Source organism: Oncorhynchus kisutch, linkage group LG7 (genome assembly GCF_002021735.2).
Source record: "Oncorhynchus kisutch isolate 150728-3 linkage group LG7, Okis_V2, whole genome shotgun sequence".
Classification (NCBI taxonomy): Eukaryota; Metazoa; Chordata; class Actinopteri; order Salmoniformes; family Salmonidae; genus Oncorhynchus; species Oncorhynchus kisutch.
In genome coordinates, this window is record NC_034180.2 from 8,089,258 (window position 1) to 8,103,466 (window position 14,209).

Consider the following 14,209-nt stretch of genomic DNA (forward strand, 5'->3'; position numbering starts at 1 on the left):
AACAAAAAAAAAAATATATATATATATATATCACACACACGCACAGTGCATTCGGAAAGTATTCAGACCCCTTGACTTTTTCCACATTTTGTACCGTTACAGCCTTGTTCTAAAATGTATTAAATTGTTTTTTTCCTCATCAATCTACACACAATACCCCATAATCACAAAGCAAAAACTGTTTTTTTAAAACATTTTTGCCTATGTATTAAATTTTTTTAAACAAATATTACATTTACGTAACTATTCAGACCCTCACCTATGGCAGCGATAACAGCCTCAAGTCGTCATGACTCTACAAGCGTGGCTCACCTGTGTTTGGGGAGTTTATCCTATTCTTCTCTGCAGATCCTCTCAAGCTCTGTCAGGTTCGGTGCGGAGTGTTGCTGCACAGCTATATTCAGGTCTCCCCAGAGATGTTTGATCGGGTTCAAGTCTATGCTCTGGCTGGGCCACTCAAGGACATTCAATAAGTTTGAAACAAGTTGTTCTTTTGTTGTCTTGAACAGAAAATAGCATCCAACTGTCTCCTGAGGTGTACATATTGAGCAAGCTGAAGCACTGTCCTCTTAGTCCTGTTTTCAGTGGCTGTGTCAGGGTTGTGTGGTGGTTCTTCATGCCTGCAGATTTCCCCTCCACCACTAATCAATATCTTCGGCCTGCTCTGGCTTGCCCTGGAATGCACGTCTTGGCTGGGCCAGTGGTCATGTACTAATGAGCTCCTGAAACAGGAACTATCAAGATGTCAGCCCCCCACAAATCGGTTTTCAGCCATCTTGGAGGCTGGCTGTAGTTCAAGTTATAGCTCAGTGATAACATACCATGATCACTTCTTTTAACACATCCCCTGAGACGTTCCTTTCCTGTCTCTGGAAACTTACCGTGACAACCTTTTATATACACACTTTTAAACTTCCCTTCTGTTTGCTTCACTGTTTGTGCCCACCGGTCGGTGGATTCGGAGGCATGAAGAGCCATATCACCACAAAGCTCTCAGTCCTTGCTTCTCCCTCTCCTGTACAGGTTCAACGAACGGACAATGTCTCTCATTCCCATCATATTCCTATATTGGAACCCAAGTTTATTCCCAATAAGCAGTGACTCCTTCTTCTAAAACGACTTTCATTCCAAGTTGTGGGTTATATTGTGGCGTTTTTATAATGTATCCTTTCGGGCACCAATCGTATCTCACTAATTGTGTTCATTTTCCAGTCTAAATTTCTAGATTCATTCATTTATTTAGGAATATTTTGTACATGTACAATATATCCTTCTCCCGTGGGAATCTGTACTAGATACAATTCCCACCCCAGAACCATACGCTGTTGAGTTCTAAATACTATCTCTATCCCCTTGGATTTAGTAACGGTTGCACTGTCCACCTGTTACAGACTGGATACATCCAACTGTCACACACGAGCACGCACGTGCACACACACGCACACACACAGGATGTTTCCTAAATGGCCATATCTAAGATTTGTTTAAACATTTGAAGCTTCACTCTCCACAGAAAACTCTCTGTTCCTTAAGCGTGATATCCTGGCGACAACGCCGATTGATAAGAAGACCCATATCTCAAAAAACCATAAACATATTTATCACACAAAAGAGCCCAAACTCAAAGTGACGTCAACAAAGATGTCCAGCTGAATACAGTGCATTCCAGACAGCGCCGTGTCCACTTACACCCTCAGCTCTCACCCTCTCCCTTCCACAAAGATGTACTTCGGTACTTTTCCACCACCCAGGATTTCACTGGGCATATCACAGGACTTCTAATCAGTCAGGAGAGGCCTTGAGTTATTGGGAGAGAGCATTCCTACAGTCCACTATCATACACAAAGAGCTTTAAACCTAACCCTACTTTCAATCTCTAAGGATATATAAAAACAATCAAAGAGGATATAATTCTATGAAAAGGTAAAGATATAAAGCAGTAATATAAAACAGTATTTTACACTCAACGTAAATAATGTTTTCATAAAGCTGTGTTCAACGTGGGTCTTTCTTCCAGTAAAAAAACAACAACAGCCTACGTATAAGATCATCTCCTTCACTAATTGTCTGAACTGTGCACGAGAGAGAGAACTTGGTATCTATCACTGTACCCATTTCCTTATTGAATATATTTGCAAATATCCTTATTTACATCTTATTTGCGTTTTTTTTGTTGTTGCCTGGTTCCAGATTGGTTTGGGCTCTTGTCAAATGTCAATAACGTGAGAACAATTCCATAAAGTGAAAAGAAACAGACTGGCATCCAGGCTAAAAAAAACAACAATAAGCCCTACCTGTCACTTTTTGCATAACTGGTCAGGATACTGGCATATCATTGGATGGGCCGACTTTAAGGATTTGGATAAAAGGGCAGACGATAAGCAATTTCTTCCTTTTTCCACCGTGCATGATTGCCTCTGACAATCTCATCCTTAAAAAATTATTTGCCATAGACTTTAAATCATTTACCAACTTAATTTATCACTTTTATTTTGAAAATGACTCTGAAATTCGAACTTGGTCCTGGCAGGATGATCGGGGGTTCTAACCCCTGTTTTGTTATTGCAGAAATTGGACAGAACCATCAAGGAGATATTGAAATCGCAAAGAAAATGATCAAGATGGCCAAGGTAATGGAAGCTACATGAAGAGACATTGTAAGACTTTAAGGACTGGTTTCCTGGACACAGTTATGGACAAAAAGCATGCTGAATACAGAACATGGTCTTCATTGAAAGTATTTTCAAGCCTCAGTTAAATATAATAGGTTGGGTGACAAGATTCTCTGGTAGAATCGGATAGAAAGGCACACATATACATGTATGAGTGTTGAGCAACTTATTCATCCTGCATCCCTCCCATGTAAATCTTCCTTTAATAAGCTCAAATCAAAAGGTAATGTAGAAATGGCAGGACTGAGGGGGAGGTATTTTCTGCTGTGTTCCTGATACTGTATTGCTGCTGTGCATGGATTTGCATAAATGGAAATTGTGTGTGTGTGTGTGTGTGTGTGTGTGTGTGTGTGTGTGTATGTTTGGTGCTATTACTCATGTTGGCATCAATTCACAGGACTGTGGGGCAGACTGCGCCAAATTTCAGAAGAGTGAACTTGAGTACAAGTTCAACAAGTGTGCTCTGGAGCGTCCCTTCACCTCCAAACATTCCCGGGGAAAGAAATAGGTGCCCACAAGCGCCATCTAGAGTTCAGTCATGAACAATATAGAGAGCTCCAGAAATATGCAAAGGGGGTTGGAATCTTCTTCGCCGCTTCTGGGATGGACGAGGTCAGAGGTCCATACCATGATAAATGTCTATTGAATTCGTCTGCTGCGACTGTGTAGATATTCCGGATTTCAAGCAAAACATGCATGACCACCCCAACTGCTTCGCTTCGCTTGTCAGATGGCTGTGGAGTTCCTGGATGAGCTCGATGTGTCCTTCTTCAAAGTTGCCTCATGCGATGCCAACAATTTCCCCTATCTGGAACTGACTGCAAGAAAAGGTGAAGTGATTTAAGTTAACACTGTGTTATATATGTACTACACCTTTATCACCTTTATCACCTGTGACTGGTAAAAGTGAAAAGTTATACTCTGAATGTGCAGTCCACATGGGTAATATGCGGCATATCAGTAAAGTCAGTTACTGTTGTATTTACAACTTTGTTGAACCTCAGGACGGCCTATGGTGATATCCAGTGGGATGCAGTCAATGGCGACAATGAGACGGGTCTATCAGACGGTCAAGGAACACAATCAGAACTTCACCATCCCACAGTGCACCAGTGCCTACCCATTGGACCCTGAGGATGTCAACCTACGTGTCATAGCAGTAAGACTTCCCATTGGTTTATTACAAGGAAAGGGTTGTCAGGCAGGATCAGCAAGATATCTGTTGTCACCGCAGAGTAACATCATAGGGAAACATAGGTTGAGTCAAGTGCACAGCAATGAGAGAGAGAGAGAGAGAGATTTCTGTTCAGGCCACCACTAAAGGAAATGAATTGACCCATGGAATTTTACTCTCCCTTTTCCTGACAAACTGTAGGAATACCAGAAGGAATTCCCTGATATTCCCATTGGATATTCTGTCCATGAGAGGGGAATCAGAATCACTGTGGCAATGGGGACAAAAGCCGTGGAGCGTCACGTGACCCTGGACAAGAGATGGAAGGGCAACGACCAGGAGGCGTCACTGGAGCCTTCTGAGCTGACAGAGCTAGTCAGAGCCATCCGAATGGTGGAGCGGGCCCAAACAGATGCTACCCTGTGAGAAAGCCTGCCATGTCAAGGTGAGTTAGCCTCAGAAGGTTTAAATTAAAATAAATACGACATCATTTTTGAATGGTAAAGGGAAAATATTTATTTTGTATATTTTTGACATACAGTGCATTCAGAGAGTATTCAGACCCCTTCCCTTTTTCCACATTTTGTTATGTCACAGTCTTATTCTAAAATGTATAAAATAAAATAAAATCCCTCTCATCAAGCTACACACAATACCCCATAATGACAAAGGCAAAAAAAGGGTTTTAGACATTTTTGCTAGTTAATAAAAAATGTAAAACTGAAATAATACATGTACATACAGTACCAGTCAAAAGTTTGGACACACCTACTCATTAAAGGGTTTTTATTTATTTGTACTATTTTCAACAAAACTATGAAATAACACATATGGAATCATGTAGTAACCAAAAAAGTGTTAAACAAATCACAACATATTTATATTTGAGATGCTTCAAAGTAGCCACCCTTGCCTTGATGACAGCTCTACACACTCTTGACATTCTCTCAACCAGCTTCATGAGGTAGTCACCTGGAATGCATTTCAATTAACAGGTGTGCCTTGTTAAAGGTTAATTTGTGGAATTTCCTTCCTTCATAATGCATTTGAGCCAATCAGTTGTGTTGTGACAAGGTAGGGGTGGTATACAGAAGATAGCCATATTTGGTAAAAGACCATGTCCTTATTATGGCAAGAACAACTCAAATAAGCATCATTACTTTAAGACATGAAGGTCAGTCAAAAGTTTCTTCAAGTGCAGTCGCAAAAACCATCAAGCACTATGATGAAACTGGCTCTCGTGAGGACCGCCACAGGAAAGGAAGACCCAGAGTTACCTCTGCTGCAGAGGATAAGTTCATTAGAGTTAACTGGACTTCAGATTGCAGCCCAAATGAATGCATCACAAAGTTCAAGTAACAGACACATCTCAACATCAACTGTTCAGAGAAGACTGCATGAATCAGGCCTATTATGGTCGAATTGCTGCAAAGAAACCACTAGTAAAGGACACCAATAATAAGAAGAGACTTGCTTGGGCCAAGAACACGAGCATTGGACATTAGACCGGTGAAAATCTGTCCTTTTGTCTGATGAGTCCAAATTTTAGATTTTTGGTTCCAACCGCTGTGTCTTTTTGAGACACAGAGTAGGTGAACAGATGATCTCTGCATGTGTGGTTCCCACCATGAAGCATGGAGGAGGAGGTGTAACAGCGCTTTGCTGGTGACACCGTCTGATTTATTTAGAATTCAAGGCCCACTTAACCAGCATGGCTACCACAGCATTCTGCAGCCATACACCATCCCATCTGGTTTGTGCTTAGTGGGACTATCATTTGTTTTTCAACAGGACAATGACCCAACACACCTCCAGACTGTGTAAGGGCTATTTGACCAATAAGGAGAGTGATACAGTGCTGCATCAGATGACTTGGCCTCCACAATCACCTGACCTCAACCCAATTGAAATGGTTTGGGATGAGTTGGACCGCAGAGTGAAGGAAAAGCAACCAACAAGTGCTCAGCATGTGTGAGAACTCCTTTAAGACTGCTGGAAAAGCATTTATCATGAAGCTGGTTGAGAGTGCAAAGCTGTCATAAAGGAAAAGTGTGGCTACTTTAAAGAATTTAGATAATGCCAAGAGTGTGGGAGCAATTACAGTCTCAAGTCTTCTTGGGTATGACGCTACAAGTTTGGCACACCTTTATTTGGCGTATTCCACCCATTCTTCTCTGCAGACCCTCTCAAGCTCTGTCAGGTTGGACGAGGACAGCTAGACAGCTATTTTCAGGTCTCTCCAGAGATGTTCGTTCAGGTTCAAGTCCGGGCTGTGGCTGGGCCACTCAAGGACATTCAGACTTGCTCGAAGCCCCTCCTGCGTTGTCTTGGCTGTGTGCTTAGGGTCGTTGTCTTATGGGAAGGTGAACTTAGCCCCGGTCTGAGGTCCTGAGCGCTCTGGAGAAGGTTTTCATCAAGGATCTCTCTGTACTTTGCTCAGTTCATCTTTCCCTTGATCCTGTCTAGTCTCCCAGTCCCTATTTCTGAAAAACATCCCCACAGCATGATGCTGCCACCACCATGCTTCACAGTAGGTATGGTATTGGCCAGGTGATGAGCGGTGCTTGATTTCCTCCAGACGTGACGCTTGGCATTCAAGCCAAATAGTTCAATCTTGGTTTCATCAGACCAGAGCATCTTGTTTCTCATAGTCTGAGAGTCCTTTAGGCGCCTTTTGGCAAACTCCAAGCGGGATGTCATGTGCCTTTTACTGAGGAGTGGCTTCTGTCTGGTCACTCTACCATAAAGGCCTGATTGGTGGAGTGATGCAGAGATGGTTGTTCTTCTGGAAGGTCCTCCCATCTCCACAGAGGAACTCTGGAGCTCTGTCAGAGTGACCATCGGGTTCTTGGTCACATCCCTGACTAATGCCCTTCTCCCCCGATTGCTCAGTTTGGCCAGTTCTAGGAAGAGTCTTGGTGGTTCCAAACTTCTTCCATTTAAGAATGATGGAGGCCACTGTGTTCTTGGGACCTTTAATGCTCCAGAAATGTTTTGGTACCCTTCCCCAGATCTGTCCCTCGACATAATCTTGTCTTGGAGCTACAGACAATTCCTTCAACCTCATGGCTCGGTTTTTGCTCTGACATGCACTGTCAACTGTGTGACCTTATACAGACAGGTATGTGCCTTTCCAAATCATGTCGAATCAATTTAGTTTACCACAGTTGGACTCCAAGTTGCGGCAACATCTCAAGGACGATCAATGGAAACAGGACGAACCTGAGCTCAATTTCTGTGTGCTGAGGGTCACTGACTTTGAGTAAAGTCAGTGTCTATGTATGCGGATGACTCAAAACTATACACGTCAGCTATTACAGTGGCTGAAATGACTGCGACAATCAACAAAGAGCTGTAGTTAGTTTCAGAGTGGGTGGCAAGGAATAAGTTAAGCCCTAAATATTTATAAAACTATAAGCATTGTATTTGGAACAAAACACTCACTAAATCCTAAAGCTCAACTAAATATTGCAATAAATCATGTGGAAATTGAGCAAGTTGAGATGACTAAACTGCTTGGAGTAACCCTAGATTGTAAACTGTCATGGTCAAAACATATTGATGCAGTAGTAGCTAAGATGGGGAGAAGACTGTCCATAATAAAGCGCTGCTCTACCTTAACATCACTATCAACAAGGCAGGTCCTACAGGCCCTAGTTTTGTTGCACCTTGACTACGGGGACTGTGAAGCAACACAAACATTGTCACAGGCACATGCATACAAACACACACATGATAACATACGCACAATACATACACATGGATTTAGTACTGTAGATTTGCGGTAGTGGTGGAGAAGGTGGCCCGAGGGCACACAGTGTGTTGTGAAATCTGTGAAGGTATTGTAATGTTTTTAAAATTGTATAAACTGCCTTCATTTTGCTGGAACCCAGGAAGAGTAGCTGGGGATTCATAATAAATACAAAATACACATTTTGGAGTTGAGCTGTAATGTAACAAAATCTAGAAAAAGTGCTTGGCTCTGAATAGTTTGCGAAGGCACTACATACACAAAATATACAACATATATCAATAATATACTAAATAAATATTTTTCTCATTGACATTTGTAATAATAACTTTCTCCAAAAATTATGTTCTATTAACTTTCATTTAAAAGGTAGGCCCATTATGTTTGTCATAAACCTCCCTTACATCAAGTATTCTCTTTGTACTGTATAACCTACAACAGCACATACTGTAGGAGGAAATCTCCATATTATTTTCTCTTCCAGCTGGGGAAGTCAGTGTTGGCTAAGGTGGCGATACCCAAAGGCACGGTGCTGAGTATGGATATGCTGGGGGTGAAGGTGGGCGAGCCGAGGGGCGTCTCTCCTGAAGACATGGGTCAGCTGGTGGGCAAGGCCGTCACAGAGGACGTGAAGGAGGATGGGAGCATCACGCCACGTATGGTGGACGTCTACAACAACAAGGGCTGACAAACATGTTAACATGCTGACTAGACTAGTGTTAATGATACTGATGGTCTGTTTACATTTCTACCATTTTGGCTAGATTGAGTAGGCATACATCTTCATCTAGTGGTCATGTCAGTATTGTAGCAACGCCTAACCCCAATTATTTTCCTCACTTTAACCTCAGTCTCATAACCTGCTGTTATTCCACCAAACCTAATGTGTTGGTTCCCCTAATCAGCCACGTTAATTCACCTAACCTGCCACGTTAATTACCGCAACCCGCTATGTAAACAGACCATCAATCCGACATATGATCAGTATCACCAGACGGCCACGTTGCGTGCTGGGGTGTCGCAAAATGAATGTATCCATTATTCAGTCATTTAACTGCTCATGCGCATCAATGGGCATAGCCAGGCGATAAATAGAACTTGGTTCCATTTCAGACCCTTAATGCCTGCAAGTCCCGCCTCTCCCATCTACTCATAGGTTTTCACAAGCATACTAACCCACGTGGGTGATTGAAAGATGAACGAGAAGAGATTAATCAAAGAACGCTGTCTAAAAACCAACTAGGTTTCCCCTTTCATCTGTGGATTAATTGTCGGAGTCGAGAACATGATTTTGTATGACAACAAAAAATTCTGCAAAGATCCAGCAAAAAAACCTTGGATCATTGTTACTCTAACTTCCGCGACGCATATAAGGCCCTGCCCCGCCCCCCTTTCGGAAAAGCTGACCACGACTCCATTTTGTTGATCCCTGCCTATAGACAGAAACTAAAACAAGAGGCTCCCACGCTGAGGTCTGTCCAACGCTGGTCCGACCAAGCTGACTCCACACTCCAAGACTGCTTCCATCACGTGGACTGGGATATGTTTCGTATTGCGTCAGATAACAATATTGACGAATACGCTGATTCGGTGTGCGAGTTCATTAGAACTTGCATTGAAGATGTCGTTCCCATAGCAACGATTAAAACATTCCCTAACCAGAAACCGTGGATTGATGGCAGCATTCGCGTGAAACTGAAAGCGCGAACCACTGCTTTTAATCAGGGCAAGGTGACTGGTAACATGACCGAATACAAACAGTGCAGCTATTCCCTCCGCAAGGCTATCAAACAAGTTAAGCGTCAGTACAGAGACAAAGTAGAATCTCAATTCAACGGCTCAGACACAAGAGGCATGTGGCAGGGTCTACAGTCAATCACGGACTACAAGAAGAAATCCAGCCCAGTCACGGACCAGGATGTCTTGCTCCCAGGCAGACTAAATAACTTTTTTGCCCGCTTTGAGGACAATACAGTGCCACTGACACGGCCTGCAACGAAAACATGCGGACTCTCCTTCACTGCAGCCGAGGTGAGTAAGACATTTAAACGTGTTAACCCTCGTAAGGCTGCAGGCCCAGACGGCATCCCCAGCCGCGCACTCAGAGCATGCGCAGACCAGCTGGCCGGTGTGTTTACGGACATATTCAATCAATCCCTATACCAGTCTGCTGTTCCCACATGCTTCAAGAGGGCCACCATTGTTCCTGTTCCCAAGAAAGCTAAGGTAACTGAGCTAAACGACTACTGCCCCGTAGCACTCACTTCCGTCATCATGAAGTGCATTGAGAGACTAGTCAAGGACCATATCACCTCCACCCTACCTGACACCCTAGACCCACTCCAATTTGCTTACCGCCCAAATAGGTCCACAGACGATGCAATCTCAACCACACTGCACACTGCCCTAACCCATCTGGACAAGAGGAATACCTATGTGAGAATGCTGTTCATCGACTACAGCTCGGCATTCAACACCATAGTACCCTCCAAGCTTGTCATCAAGCTCGAGACCCTGGGTCTCGACCCCGCCCTGTGCAACTGGGTACTGGACTTCCTGACGGGCCGTCCCCAGGTGGTGAGGGTAGGCAACAACATCTCCTCCCCGCTGATCCTCAACACTGGGGCCCCACAAGGGTGCGTTCTGAGCCCTCTCCTGTACTCCCTGTTCACCCACGACTGCGTGGCCACGCACGCCTCCAACTCAATCATCAAGTTTGCGGACGACACAACAGTGGTAGGCTTGATTACCAACAACGACGAGACGGCCTACAGGGAGGAGGTGAGGGCCCTCGGAGTGTGGTGTCAGGAAAATAACCTCACACTCAACGTCAACAAAACTAAGGAGATGATTGTGGACTTCAGGAAACAGCAGAGGGAACACCCCCCTATCCACATTGATGGAACAGTAGTGGAGAGGGTAGCAAGTTTTAAGTTCCTCGGCATACACATCACAGGCAAACTGAATTGGTCCACTCACACAGACAGCATCGTGAAGAAGGCGCAGCAGCGCCTCTTCAACCTCAGGAGGCTGAAGAAATTCGGCTTGTCACCAAAAGCACTCACAAACTTCTACAGATGCACAATCGAGAGCATCCTGACGGGCTGTATCACCGCCTGGTACGGCAACTGCTCCGCCCTCAACCGTAAGGCTCTCCAGAGGGTAGTGAGGTCTGCACAACGCATCACCGGGGGCAAACTACCTGCCCTCCAGGACACCTACACCACCCGATGTTACAGGAAGGCCATAAAGATCATCAAGGACATCAACCACCCGAGCCACTGCCTGTTCACCCCGCTATCATCCAGAAGGCGAGGTCAGTACAGGTGCATCAAAGCTGGGACCGAAAGACTGAAAAACAGCTTCTATCTCAAGGCCATCAGACTGTTAAACAGCCACCACTAACATTGAGTGGCTGCTGCCAACACACTGACACTGACACTGACTCAACTCCAGCCACTTTAATAATGGGAATTGATGGGAAATGATGTAAATATATCACTAGCCACATTAAACAATGCTACCTTATATAATGTTACTTACCCTACATTATTCATCTCATATGCATATGTATATACTGTACTCTATATCATCGACTGCATCCTTATGTAATACATGTATCACTAGCCACTTTAACTATGCCACTTTGTTACATACTCATCTCATATGTATATACTGTACTCGATACCATCTACTGTATCTTGCCTATGCTGCTCTGTACCATCACTCATTCATATATCCTTATGTACATATTCTTTATCCCCTTACACTGTGTATAAGACAGTAGTTTTGGAATTGTTAGTTAGATTACTTGTTGGTTATTACTGCATTGTCGGAACTAGAAGCACAAGCATTTCGCTACACTCGCATTAACATCTGCTAACCATGTGTATGTGACAAATAACATTTGATTTGATTTGAACTAACAAACCAATGTTTATGTCCCAGGGCAAATTAGCTAGCAATAGTTAAATATCCATGAATGAGTTGTGTGTTTCAACCTGTCCCCAAATTAATATACTGTAGTTTGTTTTTCTAATTTAACCTGCTTGTCATGAACGTGTCTGATGGGGATAGTCGAAATCAACATTTCAGGGGGCTGGTTTGGTGAAGCGGCCACACGCATGCATTCGCATGTTGATTTTGTCCATCCACATCAGATGCGATCATGACACTCAGGTTAAAATATCAAAGGCAACTGTGAACAAACTATATTCATTTATGGACAGTTCGAAACAATCATGGACAGTTAGGTCGCTATCTGTTGCTAGATAGTTTGTCCTGGGAGATGAACATTGAGTTGTTATTTTGCCTGACATGGATATTTTCCTGAATTTAGCTGGTTCTTTGTACAATTTTGACCCGGAGTCGTACAAAATCGTGTGTTTCTCTACTCCAACGATAAATCCACACCACAGATGAAAAGAGAAACCTAGTTAATTATCTTTAATGAATCTCTCCTCGTGTATTTCAAGAATCAACGTGTATGTGTATCTTTTTCCTGATACCCAATAAGGAGGCGACAGTCAACACACAGTGCATCTCAAATAGAACCAAGCACGCGAGAGATGTGGGGGAAATGATTGAATAACATGTAAGTGTAAAAAAACTAAAATTGGAAAAACTATTCAGTAACCTGCAATAAAATAATTGAGAAAAATATTTGAAAAACGAAAACTATACTGAAACTACAATTTAAGACCTTTTTTCAAATTTGTTTTACTACTGGGGTTTTCGACACTGATGTGTATAAACCCTGGATTACTGACAGGGGGCGCTGTATTGAAGCCACTGCATAGCCATCTTGGCACTCCTCATTTGGAAGCTATAGAAATGCATTTTTTAAATGTCTACATTAGTTTTTGACAAGTGTATTATATTAGACACCTTAAAGCATACTTTGAAATTATATTATGTGAGCTAAACATAAAAAATGAAAAAATATACGAAACATTTCTTAGTCTTTTTTTTAGAGAGAGTACTACTTTTACTGTGCCCACTACAACAACAAAACATACTTAAATACATGTCATTTTTTCCTTTAAATATTTAATTGAAATACTGTAGAATTACATTCATTCCTATGGAGGACTTCTCCAACAAGGGAGTACCAATAGCAATCCAGGGTATATATACGTCATTGGTTTTCAAGCTTCCGGCGGTTTAAATGCTTCTAGTAGATGGCGATGTTTCAAATAGGCCTAGCTTGAGCATCACTAGTTATCAGTGAAGAAAGGCAAAACCCCATATGAGATTATTTAGAGTACATTACTGGAAAGGACAAAAGGAAATGTATTGTAGTGTCAGAAGATGGCAGCCAGTGTGGAACAGAGATTAAATAAAATCAAGATGAAGTCAAGGTGAGACAGCTTCCAGCTATTACTAGCTCCACGTCAACCAGTAGCAGAAACTTGGCAACCTCATTCAAATTAGTTTAAAAAGAGAGAAGAAGCACTGTTTAATTTATTAATCGAGTCTGTCACGTCTAAAGACTATGCAAGAAGCCAGGAGTATTCAACACTACCTAACAATTGTTAATTGTTGGCAATTTAAAAAAAATTGTGTGGTGGATTGTTGACCTGCATCATTTGGATTGTTGACCTGCATCATTAAAAAAACGGATGTTCATTTCTGTCAACAATCAAAATACTGCTGGCTGTCACTCAATATGTTTTTCAGATGCAAAATTCTACAATATTACATAAACATAACATGTTAAATGTGGATTTTTTTTGTTGCTTTTGGTGCAGCTGTTTTTTATTAACCTTATTTTAAGGTGTTAGTGAATCTTATGTTTAACCTTAATAAACTCTGGCTGAAAATGTTATTAGTTACATAAAATGTACACCTCATTACAAGCGTTGATTGTGCACAATTTTAAAAAGGTTTGTGTGGCGGACTGTTCATCCTCATTCCTCTAAAAACAGATGTTAATTTCGGTGTAACAAAATACACCTGGCTGTCATCCAAAAATGTTTTTTTCAGTTTCAAAATTCTACAATATTGCATAAGCATAAAATGTGCCTTGACTTAATTTGTCCCGTCCCACCCCCCTCTCTGTCTTTCACTTAAGTAAAGGTAGTCTACTTGATTCTTCTTACATGTACGACTAAAGTTTTTAAAAAAAGCTTTGGATTGGTGTAAACATGGGCAAGAAAGTTTCCTTCCACCATATTTATTGCACCAGTCTAGGCTATTATTCTTTTAAATCCAAGTCACATCAAGATTGAGCTAGCCAAACATATCACCTGGCCCATCACTTTACGTTTTAATGCCTGGTTTGCATGTTAGGAATCACGTCGGCTCTATTCATTGCATTTCTATCTGCAACGTTTGGCTACTGAACATGGCACTGGGCGATGTATAGTCAGAATCAAGTTAACGTTTTTTTATATGTTAAAACAAACAGATTAGATCCGAATATAGTAGACTTGACTGTCTATATAAGGTACATGTATTTATATACATGTGGTGGATGTTTACTTTTCTATATCAGAGGATGTGAAATAGAATTTGGTGTTAAAAAGTAAAATACAATGTATACAGATAATGATTGACTGCTCCTATAATAATAATAAAATATTACTCATTACAGTGTCTCACATTTTGACT

General features: G+C 42.0%; 1 pseudogene; it reads left to right on the forward strand.

The window, feature by feature from the left end:
• The first annotated feature begins 2,498 nt into the window (after nucleotides 1-2,498).
• On the forward strand, nucleotides 2,499-8,970 carry LOC109894766 (sialic acid synthase-like; annotated as a pseudogene).
• The last annotated feature ends 5,239 nt before the right edge of the window (nucleotides 8,971-14,209 follow it).